This window comes from Acinonyx jubatus, chromosome B2 (assembly GCF_027475565.1).
Source record: "Acinonyx jubatus isolate Ajub_Pintada_27869175 chromosome B2, VMU_Ajub_asm_v1.0, whole genome shotgun sequence".
Taxonomy (NCBI): domain Eukaryota; kingdom Metazoa; phylum Chordata; class Mammalia; order Carnivora; family Felidae; genus Acinonyx; species Acinonyx jubatus.
In genome coordinates, this window is record NC_069385.1 from 49,071,328 (window position 1) to 49,095,712 (window position 24,385).

Here is a 24,385-nt window from a genome sequence, read left to right on the forward strand (position 1 = left end):
CTTTCCTCAGTCAGAAAGTCTTTGGCATGCAGTGCATTTCTACAGCCGTTCCATGGTGATTTAATATCAATTAATATCTACTTGCAGCAAAGTGTTGACAGTAAGTTTTTAAATTCAGAAGCTTGACACTTTGCAGTGTAATTGGGCATAAGTGAAAGTGCTTTCCAGGTTACCGCTAAATGCACCGCAGAAAGATGTGAAGTGAATTTTAACCCTTTGCCAAGAAGGCCAGCTAAACCTTGCTATTTTTACAGCAGATTGTTTCTAGAAGAGAAGACAGGAGAGCAACCAACCCGGTCTTTTTTAATCTACACGTTTACCTTGAGGTTTCCAAAACTCTGGAAAGGAATTTACTTTTTGAGTTTACACTGCTGGTGTATGTAAAAGCTTGGATTTAAATTAAGGTCTCCTGACTTGAGCTCTGGGTTTGTTTGACTCTGCCACATGTACAGTGAAATGTTGGGGGAACCAGAACGCTAGAGCCCTGGATAGTTCTAATAAGGCACCACCTGGGTTCAGAAGCTAATGATTCAGAGTTAGGTTTGCTAACTCAGTGCTTACAAGGCTTACTTTCCCTGTGGTCTTCCAGCATCCGTTAGCTATAATTTAAGATATGTTGGACCCAGGAACATATTGCTTTTGTTTTTCTTTGTTACAAGCTGACTAGTGTCCCCAGCACCCAGTAAGAAATGAGGTCCCTTGTTCCTGACAAGAGCGTTCTGCTTAAAGTGGCTTTCAAATGCCTCTTGGTGGAGTCACTATTTAATTTAGGCAGTTCATTTTCTTGGAAAAAATCAACAGATTCTGTGGGCTTTGCCAGCTAAGACCTTCACTTTAAATCACCTCCTTAAGCACAGTCTCCCTAATCCACTCAGGGCAAGATAGTGGATTTCTTTGCACCTTGCTCTTTAACTTTGACATGATTAATCACTGAATCATTGAATATGCTACTTCGTTTTTTGTCTTGCTCAGGGTCTAATTGCAAAGGAATCGAACCCAGAGTCCCTTTGAATTTACTGGGAGTGCCAGGTGGTCTGAGTAGACAAATAAGAAGTAAGCCGTCCTTAATGTAAATAATTCTGCCAAATATGAGGTCTGAATGACCATTGTTAGCCTGTATTTAATGCGCATAGAAAAACTGATATGCAACCTCCCAGAACACACCAGGAGTTCAGAATGTATTTATTATTGGTTCCATCTCAGTCCAGCCAATGAGTTGAAAAAAAAAAAAAAAGCAATCCCCAGGGAATTAACTTAGCAGTTTCTAGACGCTCCCCCCCCAACCCCGCCCCATTCTATATGGCTCTCATGATGAAAGAGAATCTGCTCTCACTAGACACTAGAGGCATTTATATCAAGCTTCTATCTACAGTTTCTGCCAATTCATAAGGAAGTTGCCTTTTTCTGATGATTAAAACTGTCAGTAAGGTCAAGAAAGGGGAAAGCCTGTTTCTAGCTTTAAGTATAAGGTAAGATACATTTTTCTCTCCAGTATATCTCATTCACGTAGGGGAAGTGATTCCATGTAATACATTATCCAAGAGCGTCATCAGCAAGTATTTTCTGAGTGCTAACTATGTGCCAAGCGTTGGGTCAGATGCTGGAGATTAAGCTTCAAACAAAATAGAATCTTTGTCTTGTGGGGGAGGTTAATAAGAGATTCGGGAAAAAAAGCCAAGGATAACACAGGTTGATAAATGCAATCCGAGGGAGAGTACGTATGCGCTGGGAATGCACTTCATCTGTACCTGAGGGGTAGAGAAAGCCTTCTTGGAAGAGGTGAAGTTAAAATGAAGGATAAGCAGGAATTGGAACAAAGCTGGGGACTAAGGCTGTGGGGGCAGTGTTATTTGCTGAGGAAACACTCAAAAATGAGCGACAGTATGGCACATCTCAGGTAGTAAAGACAGTTAGGTGGGCTAGAAAGAAAGTTAGTGTTGGGGCTGGGGTGGCAGGGCTGAGGTCCTGCAGGAGCTTGTGAGCCAAGCTAAGGAATCTTGCTTTATTGGGAAGAACAATGGGATTTATTGAAAGATTTTTAGGCATAGAGCGACATGATCAAATTTGTAGTTTAGAAAGGTCACTCCTGTTTCAGCATTAAGTCGCCTGGAGAGCTTAAGACCATGCATCTGTAGAAAGATCAGTTAGAACAGGACTTGAGTAATATGGTGAGAGATGCTGGCCCCTGAATAGCCTAGCGACCAGCAAAGGAAAGAGGTATGTGATGGGTGGAGAGCTAACAGCCATTGATGATTGATGGTTAGACAGGCCAAGAGGAAAGTGTCTGGTTTAGGTCATTGGGTTGATGGTGATGCCATTTACAGGTGCCAGAAACAGGAGTAAGAGCAGGTTTGGAGAGGGAAGGTGGTAATTCTGATTTGGGTCATTTAGGGGAACATCCACACGGAGAGGTCCAGTAGGCAATTAGTTACATGGTTCTAACACTCAGAGGAGGGAGCTGATCTGCAGATAGAAATTGGCGGTCACAGCATGTAGATGACAATGAAAGATATCACCTGGGGTGATTGCTGAGAGAGGAGCACCGGGTACAATGCCGAGGAGCACCAACAACCAAGGGGTGGGTGATTGGCAGGAACCCACCAAAGAGACTCGGAATGAAGAAAAATAGGGAGAAAGTCAGGAATGCCCATTCTGCAGAACCACAGAATCTAAGAAAAGTGAGTCAAAACTAAGCACAGGCCCGATTATTAACATATTTTACTGTAAGAAATCAAGATAAGCCAAGGGACTTTAGGAGTGAGAGTAATGGGAATAAAGAATAGACTTTGCTTTTAGTGTCTATAGGGGTGCGTGTGTGCATGTGTGCGTGTGCGTGTGTCTGTGTGTGTGTTCGGAATTTACAGAAGGAAACAGAGAATATGGGGAATATTGTCAGCAGATATTACTGATATTCTCTTAGATCAGTCAGATATGAATGTATAGTCACTTAACCTATATTTGGTTAGAACTTATGTATAGAGCATTTTTGCTATGGTGGTGGAAGATGGACAAGAAGTATAAGCTGTATTTTCTCCCTGGAAACCTGTGATCTAGTTAGGGATGTATCACGTGCACAGTAGCACCAGCATCAGGGGCAGCTTACGATGAGTACCAAGAGCTTATGTAGAAAATAAGATCTACAAGAATTTACAGGAAGGAGTTATTGATCTTCACCAGGAATGTGGAACAGAAACACAAGACACAGGGCCGGCCATCTAGCTCTGTGTACTGACCAGAATTTTGCAGGTTTAGGATTGTTAGAAAACTACCTGCAAGGAAGATAGAATCCTCGTCTTGTTCTCCAACATGCCCTTTTCTGAACTCACCAGGGTTAACGCTCCATCTTTTCAAAAGTGCCTCTGGCTTCTCAAAGCAACATTCATCATGAGGAGAACAATTAGTCTTTGTCTCTCAATAGTAACAGAACCAACAGCTCAGAAAGGAAAAGCCGGCAGTGACTTTTCAATCACCCCTTCCACCCCCCAGGTTGTTCTGAGAAATCCCCAAATTTCTTATAGGCAGAACATGCAGTGTATTTAGCAACAAGTTCCTCCTTGCCCTGAAGTACACCAAAGACATCAACTTTGAAAGATCATGGAAAACACAGGGAACTTGTGGTTTTGTTACTTGGCAACTGAAATCTGAAATGTTAAATGGGAAATTTGCATTATTTTATAATTGTAAAAATGCAATACATGTTATTTTCTTTTCTAGGAGGGGAAAACACTGAGTTTTAGTATCCCATTGTTTCAAAAATCCACACTTGTTAGACTAGCTTTGCTGCTGCTATACTGTTGTCATCCAAAGTGGATAGCTCATGGGCTGGTAGTGTCCAGGTAAAGCAGGAAGCTTTAGCTAGAATTCCCAGGAAATTCTAGCTAGAATTCTCAGGAAAGCCAATATTCAGAGAATGAGAAGAATTTTGCCAGAGAACTAGAAAAGCTCCCTTGCTTGTCGTAGTGGTGGCGGAAGAGAACATTGGAGAGACAGAGATCAGAGTAGTGACATCATTCTGAGATTAGACTGGGGGCGCGATGTTGCACCTGCTCCATTTGTGGGAAATGTGGCTTCTCCCTCGCTGCTGCCTTTCCACCTCTGGGATTGTCCCTGACTGCATGCCCAATGCAGGAGAAACTGTCACTGTGGCAAACCACATTCCCTAAACCATGTCTTGGGACTAGTGCCTTGGCAAGAGTGAATGAATGATAAGGAAACTGGACAGAATATTTGGCATAGCTTCTCGAAGAAAATGGGATGGGGGCACGTGGGTGGCTCAGATGGTTAAGCATCTGACTCCAGCTCAGGTCATGATCTCATGGTTTGTGGGTTCAAACCCCATGTCGGGCCTTCCGCTGTCAGCACAAAGCCCACTTCAGATCCTTGGTCCACCTCTCTCTGTCCTTCCCCCACGCGCACACACAAAAATAAATAAACATTAACCAAAAAAAAAAAAAAAGCAATAAAGAAGAAGAAAAAGAAAATGGGATGGAAGACATTCTTCTGTATGAATCAGACTTGGTTGAATGACTAATTTGAATGGTGACCTGAAACTCAAAGCTGTATTAGGCATGCTGGGTACTTCTGGATTCAGGGGTGTATCTTACTACATCTCTGCTCCCCTTTCCAGTGCAATTATATCATTAATTAATATACCCCCAAACACCTGTAAGAGTTTTTGCTACATGATAGATGTAAAATAAATATTTATTGAATAAATAGTTTAACTGGGTATACTATGTGTAGATAATATAAAACTGAGTGTTTTTCTAACGTTTCATGAAATCAATTTCGCACTCAATTGACTATTTCTAGACAAAGATCTCAGATTATGGCCACTTGTAAATTACAAATTTTGCAACATTACATGTGGGGCATGATGTTTCTTTATCTATTAACAGAAAATGTTTGAATCGTCTTCAACAAAATGTTATCTAAGGATTCTTGTCATTCTAAAACCCCAAAAAATCTATGAATGTAGATTATTTCTCAAGATGCTTCCATTTGTAACACTCCATGTTTCTTATAAAAACACACAAAAGAAGAAACACACCTGTTGGCTCTATTTGACACTTCATTATACCTTAGGCTTTGAAAATGATGAAAAAGCAATGTCAATTCACCTTTGGTGGTGATCCAAGCATCACCGCATATGGATGAAATGTTAATTATTGACTTTTGAAAGATTATTCGGTCAGAACAATTCGTTCACAAGGAGGACCTATTATTTATTAATCACCTTTCAGGCACTGTGCTAGCACCCTCCTAGTGGCACTCTGAGCATAGTTGAGAAGACAGACAAAAACCAGTCAAATAATTACAAACTGTCAAAAATTACTAGGACAAAATATAGTGGGGCCACGGTAGAGGTGAGCTATTTTGATAGGGAAGTCAAGGAAGGTCTTTCCGAATAGGTCTCATCTGACAGATGAGAAAGATTCAGCTGAGATTCAGGGCAAAGGGGTAAACGTTTCAGACAGAGAGCACAGCATGGACAGACAAATCACAATTTTGGACCTTGTGTTTACAGATGAAATGGTACAACACTTAGGATTTGCTTTCAAATGTTCACTGAGAAGCTGGGGATGGGGAGCGTTAGCGTCACAGATAAACAATATTGGCCATATAATGGTAATGGTTGAAACTAGGCAGTGGGCACACAGAAATTTCTTATTCTGTACCCCTTTTATGTATGTTTCTAAATTTCCACAATAAAATGTTTTTAAAAAGCCTGGGGAACTTCTTTCGTTTTTAGGTCTAGTTATTGTCGAATTTTGTTGGTAGTTTTAGATGTATGACCCTCTTTTAGCCCTCACCATTTAAAGAATATTGGAACCGTTGGTCTGAGGAGAAGAGTGTTTGAAATATCTGAGAGGAGAGCTCAGTAAAGTCCCCTCAGTATAGACTAATCTGGAACCTCAGTGTAGACTCAGTGTAGAGGAGGCAGCCCTCAGTATAGACTAATCTCCAACCTAGAAGAGAAGAATTTTCACAAATTCTTATGAAGTGAGAGAAGGAGAATATTTAAAGAAACTTGACCAAGTTCAGCTTTTAAAATATCAACTTTTTTGAAGTTTAATTTACATGCAATGAAGTTCACATATTTCAAGTATGCACTGTGGATATATAGGTTGATAGCACTGTGGAAATATACCCCTATCAAAATATAGAGTTCCTCCACCTCTCCAGAAAGTTCCTTTGTGCCACTTATGGTCAGTTTCCCCTCCTTCGCGTTAGGGAACCACTAATCTGATTTCTATCATTCTAGATTAATGTTGTCTGTTCTGAAATCTAATATAATGGAATCACATCAATTCTTAGTATTATCTCCCTTCATTCAACATGTCTGCATGATTTATCCCTGTTGTGGTGTATATTCATAATTCATTCTTTTTTTTATTATTGAGTAGACTATTAAGTTGCCTGGTTATACCACAATTTATTTATCTATTTATTTATTGATGGGTACTGGGTTAACTCCAGGTTTGGACTATCGTGAATAAAAAAACTGCTATGAACAGTGAACATTTGTATAAAAGTCTTTTGTGTGCCATATGTTTTCATTTCTCTTTAGTAAATACTTCAGTGGAATTGCTGGGTCATATGGCAAGTGTATTCCAAACTGTTTTTCAAAGCAGTTGCACCGTTTTACACTCTCACCAGCAATGTATGAGGATTACACTTGCTCCCCATCTTTGACAATGTTGGATATTGCCAGTCATTCTAAGTTTAGCCATTCCGGTGGGCATGAAGTCATATCACACTGTGGTTTTAATTTAATTTACATTTCCCAAGTGACTGATGTTGAGTATTTTTTCATATGCCTATTGGATATTCATATACCTTTGTGAAGAGTCTACTGAAATCTTTTACCCTTTTAAATAAATTGTATTATTTGTCTTCTTACTGAGTGAGAAAAGTACTTTACATATACTGGTTGTACTCCTTGATCAGTTATACGTGTTGCAAATTTTTTCTCCCCGTCTTCTTTTTTATTTTCTTGATTTTTCTTTCAAAGAAAACAGAAGGATTTAATTTTATTACAATGTAATACATTTTATTTTATTTTTAAGTGCTATCTCTGTCCTAGTGAAGAAATCTTTGCCTGACACAAAATCATCATAGCTATTTGGGTCTATTTTTTGATGTCCTTATTCTATTCCACCCCCCTGATTGTTTCATAGTAAGTCTTAGTGTCAAATAGTGTAAGTTCTTCAATTTTTTTCGTCTTTTTCAAAATTATCTTTCCCTTAGATCCTTTGCATTTTCATATACATTGTTGGATCAATTTTCAATTTCTTTATTAAAAAAAGATCTGCTGAGATGTTGATTGGGATTACATAAAATCTATAGATTAATTCAGTAAGAATAGAGAGCACTGAGCTTCCAATTCATGAACATAGTATATATTTCCATTATTCAAATATTTAAGCATTTCTCTGATAATGTCTATTTTTTTTCTGAATAATGATCTTGCATAGATTTTGTCAAATTTATTCCTAAGTATTTTATGTCTTTTGATCCCATTGTACATAGTATACTTTTGAAATTTTATTTTCCATTTTTTTTGCTCATCTATTTTGAGATTAATACATTTGTAAACTTAACAAACCATAACACTAACATTTTCATGAATTGTTTTTCATAAAAATGCAATTAAATGGACTGTATTTTACTGCTAAAAACTGAGATATCCCATGAAGAAATAATCTAAATCAAGCTATGCAATGCACATAGTCCTTCCAAGCTTTTTCACTATGCTCTCTTGGAAGAAAATTGGATAGATGTCACCAAGTTCTTATATTACTGGAAATGGGAAAAGGATAAGTTTTTCCTTTATACTGAAAATAGCCCAAGAAGATAGTACAACTTAAGGAAAACTGGAGAAAAAAGCAGCAGAATCCTTTGCCATGACTGCTCACACAACATATGCTAAATGTCTGCATTGTGTTTTTCAGAACAGTCATCTTACCCAGAGTCCAGTTCGGGGAGTCATTGTGCTTTCCCAGAAAGATCCTGATTCTCTCGGTTTAAACCTGAGCTTTGTGACTTTCCAGTTGAGTAAGTTTGATTGAGTAACTTGTTCTATAGAAGGCTTACAGTAGTTTTAATTTTTTCCTCTAAAACCGAAGTGGTAATAATTCTTGCTTTGATTCCTTCATGGAACTTTTTCTAAGGATCAAATGTTAAGGCTCCTAAAAAGCCCTTTATAAACAGCAAATCTTTAATCGAATGTTAAATTAAAAAAGTTTTTTTAACGTTTCTTTATTTTTGAGAGACAGAGAGAGACAGAGAGAGACAGCACAAGTTGGGGAGAGGCAGAGAGAGAGGGAGACACAGAATCCGAAGCAGGTTCCAGGCTCCCAGCTGTCAGCACAGAGCCCCACGCGGTGCTTGAATTTGTGAACTGCAAGATCATGACCTGAGCCAAAGTCGATCGCTTAACTGACTGAGCCACCCAGGGGCGCCATCAAATGTTAAATATTAGTACGATTGGAAAGCTTTTTGAATGGCTATGCAGAGCAATTTCATTACTAGCGACAGTTTGTTGATTTTTTTTTTTTTTAATATTTGGCACAGGAAGAAGTGAGAAAAGGGAGCCTTAACATACACTGAATATCTGCTCTGTGCCCGGCATCTTATACATATTGCTTCTTTTAAACTTTAATACAACCCCATGAGGCTATGGTAAGGATGCTGAAGTAAGAATTATTATCATTCCTTTGCATAGAAAAGACTGAAATTCAGAGACATTAACTTGCTTAAAGTTTCTTAGGTATTAAGTATCTGACTTTAAAACTTTGCATCTTCTACGAAACAAACGTCTATTTGAAATTTGGTGAATGTTGGAAATGAGCATGTAAGGGGAATGTAGGGATGCTTGAGTAGGAAATGCAAAACAGTTCCAAACTCAGCTGTGGGTCACTGGATTTGCTCCCCACTTGTCCTTGCATAAGCACTGTTGGCCATGACACCCATCTAGAGTCTCAAAGGGGCAAGGCAGGCCAGACTCTTAATATAGCTGAAATCATACACCTCAGATTATTATTGAGGTGTTTTCATAGATTTCAGGTTTATTTACAGTGTCTGTACTAAAATTTATTTTTGGAAGCTTCAGTCAAATAGTGTTTCTTCGGTATTAGATGCTGAGAGGAAGCTAGATAGATGCTGAGAGGAAGTCTAGCCCCTGCCCTCAAGAAGCTTTTTCTCCAGACACAGACACAGGACATATCCCCAGGCAAACACTTGATGATAATTCCCAGCAATATGCAGGCATGCTGTTGGAATGCATAGATTGTTATGCTTCAGGATACAGAGGAAACTGACAGCATAAGTGGGCATCTATGGCTTGCTAGAATCTCACCTGGGCTTCGAATTGGCAGATATGAGTCAGGGAGGAAGCAGGGAGGGTGTACCTCCTGACAGGAAGTGATGGGAATTCTGGGAAGACACGGTTTCTACAGGAAGGGCCTCAGGCAGTCCATGTGGTTGGAGACGTGCCTGTTGTGTGGTGGTCAAGCGCTGGGTCTGGAGGGAGACTATCTACATCTGAATGACCACCATTGTCTATCTTTGAGGTTCTGGTCAACTGATTCACTCCATGAGCTCATGGATGCATGTGTGCATGTATATGCACATGCGTGCACTCACACACAATTCCCTCTCGTGAAATAGGGGCAATGGCAGTGTTTATCTTCTAGGGTTCTAGTGAGGATTCGGTGAGATAATGCATCAACGGATGCAGCGTGCTTCCTGACATGTAATGCACAAGGATAGCTGTCTTCATTACTAACGGTCTTAGATGCCCAGCAAAGGCAAAAAATGCGTTCAAATTCCTGCACACTATTTTCCAAATTTATTTGTGTTTGTAACTGTATTAGTTGACTAGTTTCTCCTGAGGCCTCTCACCTCGGTGATGGTGTCTTCTCACTATGTCCTCACATGGCCTGTCCTCTCTGCACCTGGTGTCTCTCCCTCTTTTTACAAAGACACTAGTCCTGTTGGACAAGGGCCCCACCCATATGACCACATTTAACCTCAATTACCTCTTTAGAGGTCCTGTGTTCAAACGCAGCTGCATTCTGAGGTCGTGGCATTTAGGGCTTCAACATATGAATTTGGGGAGGGACACAATTCAGTGCATAATGGTAACCATTCTTGTTTTATTCCCTCTGCTTTCAGAGTGCAGAAGGGTTAATCCTTCCACATGGCCCACATCCCATCAAGTGTTGCCTTCCTCCTCTCTTTTTCAGTGGCTTGATATTCGAGGATCTATGTCATATTGCTTTTTTCTTTCTTTCTTTCTTCTTTCTAAACATTTTTCTTAGAAGAAAAAGTGGATAAATGTAAATTTTCCTACCTCACACATTTACTCTTGTAGAGATTGAAAGGCTTTTTCTTCTCTATACTTAAATTGAGAAAAGATCCTTTATTTTAAGGTTTTTATATAGTGCAGATTAGGAGGCAGCAAGTGACATACTAGCAGCGTGTGTGTGTGTGTGTGCGCGCGCGTAGGTGTGTGCATTTGGCATTGAGTCAGAAACTTTGGAAATCCTAACTGATATTTGGATGAACAATTGAAAAAAAACATGCTTGCTCTTCAATTGAAAAATGTGTCAGAAATGGGAAAACCAACCATAGGGGAAAAAAGAATCATGAAAATATAAAGAAGATTGCTGGTCTACATTAAAAATGTAGATCACGGCTTTTAAATAGAATGGAAAGGGTAATGTATACTTAAAAAGTAATGTCGGGGCTCCTGGGTGGCTCAGTCGGTTGAGCTTCCGACTTGGGCTCAGGTCATGATCTCACTGTCCGTGAGTTCGAGCCCCACGTCGGGCTCTGTGCTGACAGTTCAGAGCCCGGAGCCTGTTTCAGATTCTGTGTCTTCCTCTCTCTGACCCTCCCCCGTTCATGTTCTGTCTCAAAAAATAAATAAACGTTAAAAAAAATCTTAAAAAGTAATGTCAAATAAGTGGGTGCAAATGTATAGCGTCCAGCTCCAACAAGTTAGGACGATGGAGAGCTTTGCCAGGGACAGGAGCCCCGTTGTCAAGAGTGCCCAGATGCTCAAGCTCTCTCTCTCTCATCTCCCTGCCAATCTCACTGCATCCCTGCCATTTTAGACACACTGTAGATACGGTGTTAACTTAAATGGTACCCAGGAAAAAAAATGCACATGGTGCGCATGGAGAAAAGCCTAAGTTCTTCCTCATTTTATGAGCTGCCAAATCTTGCTGCTGGTGTTGACATTAACAGAGGAATGTGATATTAATATTTAGTTCACTCTGTAGAAATGTGCATTTAAAAGGCAATTTCAGCCTGCAGGCTCCAGAGCAAGATCTCTGCCTCTCAGTGTCTTTCTTACACACACACCACATGTGCACGCGTGAGTGCACGCGCACGCACACACACACACGCACACACACAGAATGTTCTCCAGCTCACATGACTGGGAATCCTCGATTAATCCCAAGAATAACACATGGCCAACAGAAGCAGGGGATCTAGCAAAATGGCAATGTTTACAGCTACAGGGGATGCCCGGGGTGCATGAGAGCTTTGTGAGCCCTGTTGGAGATGGAAGTCCCACACGGACAGCTGCAGCATCAAAGAATCCCGGTGACCTAGATTCAGCTATAGATTGGGGACTGTTTTGGCCCCGCGTTGCCACCACTACGCCAGCAGCCTGCTCGCAGTTTCATGGGCTGCCCGGCAAACAGCGCTGACCCATTTCACCATGACAACCTGGGCTGCTCTACTAAGGGCTGTGCGCAAGGAAGCACGGCTGGCATTTTAAAGATTTCAGAATTAAGTTTACTCAGAGTTTTTGAGACACACATTTAGAAGTCTTGACTAAAGCTGACATCCTTTGACAGCAGTGGAACAGTTAGGAAAGTGAAATGTGGAGAAAGTTGCTGTTTGCTTTTTCTGCATTCTAAACTATCAGCAAAGCTCTCCGTTTTATGTTTTACTCAGCCCCTAGCATGGTAATAAGTATGTTTCTAATCAAAGTGAAGTGATAAACAGAGAATAACTAGGTGAAAAGGCTAAGGGATTAAGTTCCCTGGCTATACACTTCGGTCTATTAAAACAGAATATATAGAATCAAATAATTTAAAACCTCCTGATAAATAAATGGAAGTGTTTAAAGGTGGATTTATTACAGCCTTGGCTCAACCTTGAACTGTACAGAATCAAGTTTCACTGGAGAATTTAAATAGCGTGTCCCTTAGGGGGGAAATGGGGCTGTGCTTTGGGAGAGAAATTCCATTTAGTAAGTGCAATTTAGGAAAATCAGGGCCTGGTATGTGCATGTGATCGCATTAAAATGCTCCCCCTGCTTTTTTGACAAAAAGCATAGCATAGAATGAAAAGTGTTTACAGGTCATTATATTGAAATCCATGCACCATTCTCAGCACTGCTGTTGTTGTTGTTGTTCTTCTTATATTAGCTCAGGAGGGTAAACCTTAGAACTTCCTGAGTGATACTCTATTTCCTAAGCAGAGCAAACAAAATCAAAACAGGTCAAGCAACTGCTTCATGTGATTCAGAATCTATTCCCAGTGACGGATCCTGTCCTTGGGACATGAAGGTCTCTACCTGGGGACGACAACGTCACACAGTCTTTACTTTTTACGTAGAGGAAGAGGAGTAGTCAGAGCTTGGCATCATGGGAATTGGTCCAATGCAACTTGGGGAAACGTGGAAATAAAACTATAGCATATCTTTGTAAAACAAATAAGCCAATCACTCTTTTGGTCACAGAGGTTTTACGAAGCCTCTTTCCATTCTCTCTTACTCAGCATTTTCCTTCACTGCTTGAAAAGGTTTTCTTTCCTCCTGCAAGGACTCAGCCTCCTTTTCAGATCTTTCTTGTGGCAAAGTCTTCCAGGAGCAATCCTTATCGTGTATATAAGAACTGCCTTCCTGTTGGAGAAGCACCTAACTTTTGCAGGTGCATGGGCCTGCCACTGGTCACCCCAAGCAAGGTCCGCTATCCGTGAAGAGTTTATTGAGTTAACTAAGCAGCTAATACATTATGGCAGACTAGATCAGGAACTAGAAAACAAATACCATTTGTAAACAGTAGTAGCTAGGAATCAATCACTCAACTCTCAAGGACAACTAAAGAAGAAAATTAATTATCCAATATACCAGAAAGATAATAATGGTTCTTCATGGCTAAAAATGGATGCTTACATAGGATAACGCAGTTCACCTGTATGTCAAGCCATCTTGATATAAATGGTAGCCTTTTTTGGGTCTTCATCTGAATGACAAATTACGTGGTCTTCCTAATAGTAATATTTTCATCGCTGAAAACATCTTTTCCAATGCCTTGCTACGATCTAATTTGTTGCATATGACTGTGGTTTTATCACAAGGGGGTTTTCATTAAAAGCCTGTGGTCACCGTGTCTATAGAAGCTCTACCCCTTTCACATGATAGAGTTGGTTAATCACAGGACTGTATGTAGGAGGGAGCACAGCCCAAACCGGAGGTAGGCTAGGTTCAGAGATGCTTGGTTTCTCCGGGATAATCTTCTGTCTGCCCCACGGTCCTCGGGTACATGCTTTCCTCTGAATCTGTCTTCTCCCTATTCCTCTTGCCAGTCCCCGTCCAAGGCCTGAAGCTCCCAGGTCTTCCACTATCACCAATAGACCAATGATTGATGTGTCCACCAAATGTCTGTGCTGTGAAGGGTTATTTGCAAGTTTAAAAGGAGCAAAGATGTGAAAGACAAAAAGAAAGCTTTCCTGGTGGAATTTCTGGCATCCACCCTTAAAACCACACCACGTAGACAGCCTCTTCCTTTACTCTTACACCTATGCCATCAAAATCAGTGAGGCCAACAGACACCACATGATCAACAGGACTCCTCAGCGTAAATGATCTGAAACACAAGGTCAAAAACAGCCTCTTGGTTTTAAATGCTTTTCATTCCTTGGGCTGTGAAGCTATGTTATAAGTTTCTGAAAATGACACTTACGGGAAAGCAAACAGACATCCAGAGTGTGTCTGTCATCTCGCACTTGGAAGGCAGGGAATATCTGAGATCAGTGTAACACTGATAATACCGATATAAAAAATAATGTATGCATCGAATATTCAAATCAATTTCTTAATTCAAGTGGCATACAATTGGCAAACTAATTATATGGTATTTACTTTTTATTGTGTGAAAAATAACATTTTATAATATCAATAAATTCTAGTGGATTGTTTCTAATAGAAAAATTAAAAAATATAGAGTAAGGAATTTCATTAAATCATCCAAAATCCTTCTAAAGGCTGTGATATTGTCTCTCTTCTACCCTTCAATCATTGATTTATTATCTTCTATGGTTTGCCTTGCCAGGGCATTTAAGGACTAGTATAAACATCATCTTTGCAAATGCTTTCAGACTTTCAGCTCTGAATTTCTGCACAGCTTTAATGGAATTCATTATCCAGGCACGCACTATCTTGTGAACTGAATCATCTTTTTGAACTGACCATGGCTTCACTGATGCCTTAACTGAAAGACATTTTTTTGGGAAGGGTATAGTTTTCATGTTTTATTATATGCATTTGAATTTCATTATTACATACCAAGCCCAAGTATACGCTTGCCTTGGCTTATGTCCAGATGTTTGAACTGTCAAGATAAAATGGATGGCTTCATATTAAATAATTAGAGACTCTAGGGGTGGAAAATTCTGTCTACACATTCATACATTTAGTGGCACAAGTAAATTCTAGGGACTATGATATCTATAAGACTGTATTCAGGACTGAAGGGAGAAGTCCTTGGTTGCTGACAAGAATCTCCCCTTGAGTTCAATGTCAGACAAACTAAAAGAGTCTGTCAGTATACAAGAGCCCCTGAATGGCACTAAATCTCCAGTCAGGAGACAGGTAGCAACAGGATAAGTAAAGGAATTGGCTCCTGCCTTTTCTGGCTATGGGGACGGGCCAGTCTGCAGTGAGCAGAGCTGACTGGGCTAGGGGGCAGAAAGCCGACAGGAGGCAGTCGCTCAAGTCCAAAATGTGCAGATTAGAGGAGCAGGCTGGAAATTCTAGAGGCAGAGTGGTTAATGCATTCCTCAACAGTCCTTGCTTTCTAATCAAGTTCCTAGGATGCTTACCTCAGAGTTAACTAAAGATACTTAATGATGCAACTGACCAGCCCATTTACTTAACCTGGAAAAGCATGGTGTTAGAGTGAGCATATTTAGTCCTGATGCAGGCTAGATACACATGCATTTAGTTCTGGTACAAAGTTATCACCTTCCGCTTGGAAGTTGCATAAGAAATGGCTCCTAGCATGTTTTGGTCATGTCTATGATGGTCATCGTACTGACAGATGAAACGACTTGCCATTCTTTAAAAAAAAAATCATGGTCCTTTCTTTGTTTCTTTTTTTCCTTATAGCTCTGCTTTTATTTTTTTAGCAGTTTTATTTGTTCATTCACTAAGTGAATATTTAGGCAACACCATCTTCCTTCTCCAACAAGGCATTGTGCCAAGTAATATGCCATGCGAGATGTGACCCCTGCCTTCCATGGGTTGCATTCTGGTGGGAAGCCTAGCGCTTGTACCCATACGCATAATATTCCGGGCACTAATGACATACTATATCTGTGATGCAGACCATGTGCTCCAGAAATCTGAAATAGAAGGGATCTGGCTGTAGCGGGAATAATATTACGAGAGCTGAAGGGTCTAGTTCCTTTTGATAAAGATTGGAGGGCAGTGTTGGGCAGAGGAGCTGCAGCAGAGGCAACAACGTGGAGGTTAGAAGGGCATTCTATGATCAAGAAGTAATCCAAAATAAGTTACATTTAGATCTCCACCTTGAGGAGATCTCAAGGGCTTGAGACTGGAAAAACAGTTGGGAGCCAGAATTTCAGGCTAAGTGATTTGGTCTTAATTCCGTCGGCCATGAAGAGATAGTCAAAGATTTTAAGTAGGATCTTGGTGACTTTGCTGTGCTTTAAGAAAATGATTAAGGATGGAGGGCGCCTGGGTACCTCAGTGGGTTAAGCATCCAACTCTGGATTTCAGCGCAGGTCACGATCTCACTGTTGTGGGGTCGAGCCCCTCATCGGGCTTTGCACTGATGGCATGGAGTCTGCTTGGGATTCTCTGTCTCCCTCTCTCCGCCCCTCCCCTGCTCATGTGCTCTCTCTCTCTCTCTCTCTCTCTCTCTCAAAAATAAATAAATAAACATTAAAAGAAAAGAAAGAAAATGATTGAGGGCATGCTGCAGGATGGACCACAGGAGAGAGGAAGGTCAGGTGGGAAACTATGGCAGCACTCAAAGGGTGGTGTGGTAAGATGGGAACTCTGGAGGTAGCAGTACGAATAAAAGGAAGAGGAGAGATGATACGTAACATGGGCGTGTTATTTTATGTCCCCAGAGAATTGAGTTTGTGTTGATTAGTGAAACAATACAACCAGTTACACTTCTGTTAAGCCTTCAAAAATTGTAACAAGTTATTTCACAGACATTGTGCCCATGATTTACTTATGAAAGGGACTCAATCAGTGATTTAAAAGGCATATATCTAATGGCACATAATTAATGACTATCATCATTTTAAGCCCAATATGCTTCGTTGTCCAACCCTTTGCTCCCCACACTTCTCAAGTGCAAGGGCGTCTTCGGGGCACCACCTGTTCAACCCTCATCCATCCCTCTGAGACCCATGAAGCATTGCTGGTTTGAGGGTGGGGAAACTATAGCACAGGAAGTATAAGTATACAAGGTGACACAAAAGCTGCATTCTCATTACACCAATTTCCTTTAGCAGGAGACAGGTCAGAATAGCTTTAGGTGGCAATTACTTAACAGTCAAATAATCTGACCAGGCCAAACTTTTGATGAAACAGCCTAATTGGCAATAATTAAGGTTGAGCATATGTGGGGGACGAGGGTTTCTCATCTAACAAGGAACTGCCCTTAATTGCTGGCACTGGCATGGATAATTTAGAAAAGTTAGGATGTTGACATTAGATTGTTGTCATGGATTATTTGGAATAATTTTTGTCTCTTATTCAAATTTAAGAAAGAAAAAGACTTGCAAATTCTTCACTTTGGGTTGAGTATGCCCCAATCTACAGGCTCCCTGCATGAGACTGTCTATTTAAGGATAATCCCCGACTCGTCGATGGGAAGAGAAAATCAAAGCATCGGAAAGAACACAAAGATCAGTTGAACACAAGTTTTGACAATATCACCGGCTATACGTCCCAGCAGATGACACTAGTAAGCCATGGTTTAATTGAGACAATTACTGTGAATATACAGTGGTTGTGTGTTTGTATATCTACTTGGGAATATAGAACTTCTGGTTTTGCACGTGCATATGACAAGGCAGGACCAGGGAGAAGAAAGAAAGATAAGAAATTTTACCTAAAAGCAGCATTTTCTGAGTATTTACGTGTAAAATCATGTTTGTCCTTAAATTACTGAAAGGCTTACCTCTCAGGTGTTTGAAATGGAAATCATTCTTCTGGGATTCTTTTTTATAACTCATTTTTGTTTGTGCAGAATTGACGGAGAAGGGCCACACTCTGATGCGCTACAATTTAGTCTTCTATCACAAGCAACAGAATACTGGGCTTTGAAAGCCGACGGTGTGGGGGTGGGGGAAAAAAGGGGGAAAAAAAGAAATGTTTATACCTCCTCATTTTGACATGGCTCCTTCAGAAATCTGATACTAGATATCTTCCTGCATCTGGGGGAGGGAAGAAAGAGACCATACAGGAGTTCTGTGTATAATGTCGAAATAAAACCCTCTATTGTCCACCAAGACAATAGAACTAGTCTATAATAATGTAGTACAAGTGGAGCATAAACTCCACAAACCGGCAATGCAATCTTTGTTCCAGTGTAATCTTCCATATCAACTATCGACAGTCCCCAGAGGTAAGAGAAAGGCCTTTTTCCTATTTCCCATAACTTGCCATCACCTCTCTCTCTCTCTCTCTCTCCCATCCGTGTAGGAAGCAGTAGAATAAAGTTCCCCTCTGGGATGGCTAAACATGTTTGACAACATAGGAACTGTCCTAAATCTTGGCCAAAGTCTCAAGCTTAGCCCAAACTGTTTGTATGGAGAATCAGAAAGAATTGGCTTCATTATCCGTTTCAAAGTCTGTAGGGGGTATTTATTTTGGATGGGAAGAGAAGTAGAAATACTGAGAATTAAGGTGTGGGGCGCTCGTAATCAAAGCACAGCTTGAGAAGACGCCGTTTCAACGTCCGTCTAGAGAGACAGCATCTCTTCAAGAGAGTAGGAAGGGAAGACACAATATATTACTAAAACAAAGTAAAATATCCCACAACATCAGGATGGAGGGGAAAGCATTGATTGGGCACACTGAAGCCGACACAGAAGCAATTGTTCACTAACATATTCACCACTACCTGGCACTCTGTGAGGAAGCAGGTGGCTACCACAGTGATAAGTAAGTAAGTCTGGCCTGCTGCCATTGGGGTGGGGCTCACATTCATGGTGGGCATTCTGTTTAAATGTTGCAGAAACATTAGATGAATATCTGCACTTCTGGTAGTTTTCCTGAGCCCTGGCCAATTTGAGCCTCTAAAATTGTTTGAGTTCGTCTGTAATTAATCTTGCTGAAAACTATGACTTCAGGTTATCCACAAGAGTCAAAAAACAATTAATTCACAAAACATGCCGTGCCCTTTCGCAACCATAAAATTTACCTTTTGTTTAAGAGAAAATTCAGTCTGCTAAAAATATTTTATGAAGGAAAGAAATTCGTCTGAAGATAAAGAGAAGACCGTTGAGAATTGCAAAAGCAATCCAAATAGGATACGTACATATTTAAAAAATTGAAAAGCCTATGGAAGAAGATTTTATACCTCTTGTCTTTGCTTTGCTAGACAGCAGGAAAGAAAGAAAGGCTCACAACGTTTATGACCCCTTAACATCCTACCCTTCGCACTGGAAACATCTGGTTCCACATCTTTCTGGTGCATCTGGATTTTAGTACATGTCTCATTGTCTATCACATAGACATGTTCAATAATACCTAAAAAAAGCTATACTTGGTTTAGGGCATATACCAGTGAATAAAAGTAAAGTCCCTGATCTCACAAATCTTATAACTGGAAACATACAATAGATACAAACATATTTATGGGAAAGAATTTCAAGAAGGGAAGAATTCTTACGGAATTGCACAATTGTAGAGTAGCTTTTTTTTATATGGAGATGGCAGGGAAAGACTCTGGCAACATTTAGCAGAAACGTGAGTAATACGAGAAAACATGCAAGTAGACATCTACCAACAACGGCTCTAGGTGGCATAAACAGCAAGTGCAAAGGTCCTGGGGCAGGAATGTGGCTAGTATTTTTTATTGCTATCAGGTGTCAGTGTGCCTAAAACAGAGTAAGCAAGGGCAGAGTTGGAGGACATGAGATCAGAGACATAAAGAGGTGAGTAGAGAGATTATGGATGGGTCTTTTAGGCAACATTAAGCAGTTGGTATTTTATTATGAATCAGATGGGTACTTTTTTTCAGGGTGGCAGATGAAACTGTGAGGATACTTATGTTTTAAAAGCGATTTTGAGCAAAGAGAAAATAGGTTTATACCAAGAAAGTTTAGATGTGCAAAATGGCGTTTGGGTTTTAAAGCATTTAATCGTTGGAAAAATTTATCAAAGAACGATAATAAATCTCATTCCCTAGAGATACTTTGGAAAGACCATGTTTATTTGACATAAACTACCACCCAGGAAAAAGGATCAATGTGCTCCCCCCCCCACCCCCAGCCATTTAAACTAATCCAGTCAATTTGATTAACCATGTAATCAAACTAATTCAGTAATTAAGACCACCGGGGAAACTGGACTATATTCAGCTCTTCGGTCTATTATTTTTTATCAGTAGGTACTTTCCAGGGGAAATATCTATTTTACTGTCTTTAGGGCAGTGGTTCTGCTATATTTCGCCCATGAACAATTTGAGTAGATATTCAATTATTTACTCTAGAAAAAAAAATTTTTTTTTTTGGAAAGAATACCACCAGGGCTGACTAGGACCTGAGGCAACTTGGGCTGTTACATGATTTAATAGTCTTTCAAAATAACATTTTAAAAAATAGCCCAATACTCATCTTATTGGGAATACAGAGAAATGAATCATCTTTTATTAAATATTATATATAAACCAGGTTCTTTCCAATTAGTTTCCTTTCATTTCCAGTAGGAACATTCCGCAGGAAAAATATTGATAACACTTTTTCCATTCTTCAGTGCTTTTTCTAAGCTCAATTTGTTTATGACATAATAAAGTGTTTAACACTGAGATAACAAAATAAAACATTCTTATAAAGACCACTGTGCTGAACACTTTCCATGGTCAGAATTCAGCTGTGATCACGATTTTTGATTGATGACCCTCCTGCCATTTCTCAAAGATACTCAGCTGTAATACGTTTGTCCTACTAAGGGATGTTTTCTTTCTCCCTCAAACACACTGGGACGGAATCAGTGGACATGGATTGCTGCGATGTTTGGGGGGCGTTTATAGATTAGTGATAATGAGTTGCCAAGCTGACTGTCCCACCCTGTCTGTGGCTCTGTGGCTGCATGACCGTGTTGTCCATGATAATGCTACATAGGACTTGCCCCAGGACATGAAAGGGACTTCCCAGGCCAACTGAGACTGGGGGCAGGTGAAGCAGCTGGAGATCTCTGTCTCAGATTCCTACCTCAGCTCCTGTCCCAGGCATCCCCGAGACCACGTGTGGCTCTCTTCCAGTTCCTGTGAGCTGTTGCTTCAGAGGCTTATTTTATCCCTTGCAGAGCACAATGCCTGCTAGAAGTAAGGGGTTGATGCTTGTTGGTTGGTTTGGGTTTCTGTGCATTTTAAATAATGGTGACAGATGATCTTGTTGTTTCTAGAGACTGGATTAAGGGGTTAGGTGGTGTTTGCCCTTGTCAACCGAGGCTTTAGAGAAGCAGCACGTCCCTGGGGTCCAGAATGCTCACCCTTTTCCCCGGACCCGGGGCAGAAGAGCCATGCATCGGTCCACTCTGCTCTCCCAGTCCCATCCGAGGCTCATCCCACACACGCTCTATGAACCTCAGTCTACTGAGGATTGGGCCATTTACCCACATGTCTGCCAATAACAAGCCAAAGGTCCATGTTAGCAAAGTATGAAGTCAGTTCTGGAAAGGGAAACTGAAGACATCTCTAGTCCACCCCCAGGAATTTCTGGTAGATCGTTAAACTAGATGAGGCAGAGAACCGATAAAAATTCCCTCTTGCCGGTGAAAGCGATCTGGGCTGCCTGTGCAGGTCTAAGCCATCTCTTCCTACTTGTGAGCAGTTTATGCATCTGACTGAGCTCAGCCAGTCCTTCCCACCCTCAGTGCTGCAGTGGCATTGGGAGGAAGCTGGTGTCGGTGACCTTTCGGGAGGCTCCCATACAGAGAACCCGAAGCGAGACTAGCTGACTCCTCTGCCCTTTACTTATTGCATCAATGCAGAAATACAGACGGGTCCCCAGCCCCCACCTATCACGGCACCGGAGGAGATGACCCAACCCAAGTCTGGATTCCCACCTTGCTGAGAGAGGCATCAGGGAAGCCGGTCAGCACTGTTCATTCTCAGTGCCACAGCACAGACCGCACCGTGGGGGAAAATAACCCTTCTTCCCGAAGCAGATGAAACCTGAACCTTTTATTTCACAATACGAATCACCAAGTAAACAGGCTCTTTTATGCTAACATCTGTGAGAGTGCGACTTCCCATACCAGCCTCCTTCCTGCCTGCCTGTTCTCATAGACTTACCAGCGACCGCCACATTTCAGGGCCCCTGTAGACCTGGAGGGACCCCCCCCCGCCACCAACTCCCTGCCTGTCCTGGGGCCTATGCCTTGTTCCCCAGAAGCCTGGGCTCAGGGACTTTCATTTCCTCTCAGGGCCTAGCCACCCCCATGGTGCGCAGTATGCATGAGCTGCTTGGGCAGCTGTGGAGACATGGTCTCCATAGAATTTGCCTGGGTTCTGGAATTTCCTACCCCTGTGGGTTTCCTGGCTCATTTCACTGGCAGAAGTGACTGCCTGAGAATAACTCTTGCTTTCCTTTAAGTTTCTTCCTTGCCTGATATAGTCTAGTTGACGAAGCGGTTCACATACACTGGGGCTAGATTTATAAAGTGTGAACTGAATTCTGTCTTTGGCCTGCTCTGCCCAACTCCCACCAGTTCCTTATTGTAGCTTCTCTTAAGACACAGCCATGCTTCCCTTCTAACACCCTTGTAAGTGCTGCCAGATTAACAAATGGGGGAAAGGGGATGATGATGGTCTCTTACACATTTTCATATGTAGGCTATGACCCGTCCCTGTTGTCTGAGAGCCTCCGACAGTGTTCGTATAGACCCAGAGCGGTTATCATGCTCCAGGTTTCATAGGAGGAAAAGACCATTCCTTTTCTTTCCTGCTGCCAAAAAAGCAAAACAAAAGAAAACAAAACAAAACAAATCCCAAAATTGAAAATGAAGTCAGAGGAGCAGAAGCTGTCTATCATTCGGCTCAACACTTGATGATTTACCTGATTGCATGTTCCACAGCCCCTCCCGACGACCTCATAGGCACAGACTCATTCCCCCATTAGGATTTGGCTGGGGAGACTGAAGAGACAATGAGAACATACCCGAATCTGGTGAGACTGCCAGAGTTAACAACCTCTTGTGTGCAATAAAACCAGACAGCATTTTTGACGGACCACATTCTCGTTGCATTTAAACAGCCTTGGAAAGGTTCCATGGCTGCTGATTTCAAATAAGAAAACATCCCGGAGGGAAGTAGGGCAAAGATGTGTCCTTTGGGTTTGCCTCTGACATTTGCGTGGCCCGGCGTAAGCGTACAAATGGAGGCCCACGTGCCACATGCTTAAATCCTTAAAAGTTATTATTCAAGCTTGAAAACGCTTAAGTAAAACACCACATACGGTCTACTATCACTCTAGGATGTTTTCATTGATAGACTTTGTGTTCAGATTTAGAGTTCTCTGACTCCTTGGAGATCCGTTCTGGAACACAATGGCCAGTGGGACCTGGCCTCTCACTGTTCAGCCCACTGCCCTTGATCCTGGGTCCACGGTCTTCTCTTCATACCTGGCTCAATCCTGCAATGTGTGTGGCCTCCCAACCTCATGTGGGACACTACCCTGTGTGTCAAAGTTCCATTGACACTCCTGTCAACAGCCCCCCTGGACCAGTTCTTTTTGCTTAGAGGTGTGCCAGTTAGTACTCGGGTGGACAGACCCAGGAAAGAAGCCTGACCCATGTCCTGGAAATGGACTCTGCTGGATTGGAAAGGGAACTCCAGGGTCTCGAGAACACAAAGCATAGTTGAGGGTGTATGTGTGTGAGACTACCCCTTGATCCCGTGGACCGTTCTTCCCATGAACAAAAGCACGGTTGAAAGACCAGACTGGGCCTTATAAAATGTAGGGCATGAAGCAGTGGGCCCTCTTGCTTGGAGTCATGGATAGTAGGTATAAAGTAGGTCCTTTATAAGAGGATGTTTCACTTAGAAAGTAGACACTTGCTACAGTGCCTGCAGATGCAGGGGCAACAGGGTAAGGTACTCTTGGCATCATATGCTAAATGAGAACAGAGTGTAGGGGCACCTGGGTGGCTCAGTCGGTTAACCGTCCACCTTCGGCTCAGGTCATGATCTCACGGTTCATGAGCTCGAGCCCCGCATCGGGGCTCGGTGCTGACAGCTCAGAGCCTGGAGCCTGCTTCCGGTTCTGTGTCTCCCTCTCTCTGTTCCTCCCCCACTCACGCTCTGACTCTCTCTCTCTCAAAATTGAATACACGTTAAAAAAAAAAAAAAAAAAGAAAAGAAAAGAAGTCTAATGAAATGATTCTGAATTCTGGATGCATAGAGACATTACTTGGGAAGGGTTCACCATGATCCCACACATAGAAATTCTGATTTAATTCATTTAGGGTGGGGCCCAGGCACAAATGTTTTTTTAAAAACTCCCCGGATAATTCAGTGTGCAGCCGGGATTGAGAGCCTTTGGGTCTAGCCGGACAGCTTTGCTTCTCATTAGGGCATTAGCCCTTGTGCCCACCACAAGGAGCTCAAAACCATCATGTCCCCCGGAGATGTTTATATACTGAACTGCGGCCAACAGCCAGCTGTGTTGGAGCTGTGATTGCCCCGCATAGGCTCCGCCAGTGGTAGGCAAACTCTTCACCAGCATCTGTGCTCCATGCAGGATGGAATTCAAAATATTTCACATATAACAACTGCCAGAGCAATCAATCCCCAAAGACTCCAACCACGGAATACCGTTGGCCTCGAGCATCTGACAGATTAATCCGGTTACTCCTTCCAGAAATCGC

At 41.6% G+C, this 24,385-nt stretch overlaps 2 long non-coding RNA genes across 3 annotated transcripts in view; one reads left to right on the plus strand and one right to left on the minus strand.

Annotated features, from left to right (window-relative positions):
• LOC128315542 (uncharacterized) overlaps positions 1–24,385 on the plus strand; it is a 63,148-nt gene that overhangs the window by 22,532 nt on the left and 16,231 nt on the right. Inside the window, exon 2 of the long non-coding RNA XR_008298390.1 lies at positions 7,956–8,058. This is a non-coding gene — a long non-coding RNA (uncharacterized LOC128315542). The remainder of the gene's footprint in view (positions 1–7,955; positions 8,059–24,385) is intronic.
• LOC128315543 (uncharacterized) lies at positions 20,476–22,722 on the minus strand. Of its 2 annotated transcripts, XR_008298392.1 has the most exons (4): positions 22,576–22,722; positions 22,337–22,461; positions 21,008–21,138; positions 20,476–20,831 (listed from the first exon to the last, which is right to left on the minus strand). It is a non-coding gene; the product is annotated as an uncharacterized LOC128315543 (long non-coding RNA). The 2 variants fall into 2 exon arrangements; XR_008298391.1 differs by having other exon boundaries at positions 20,476–21,138.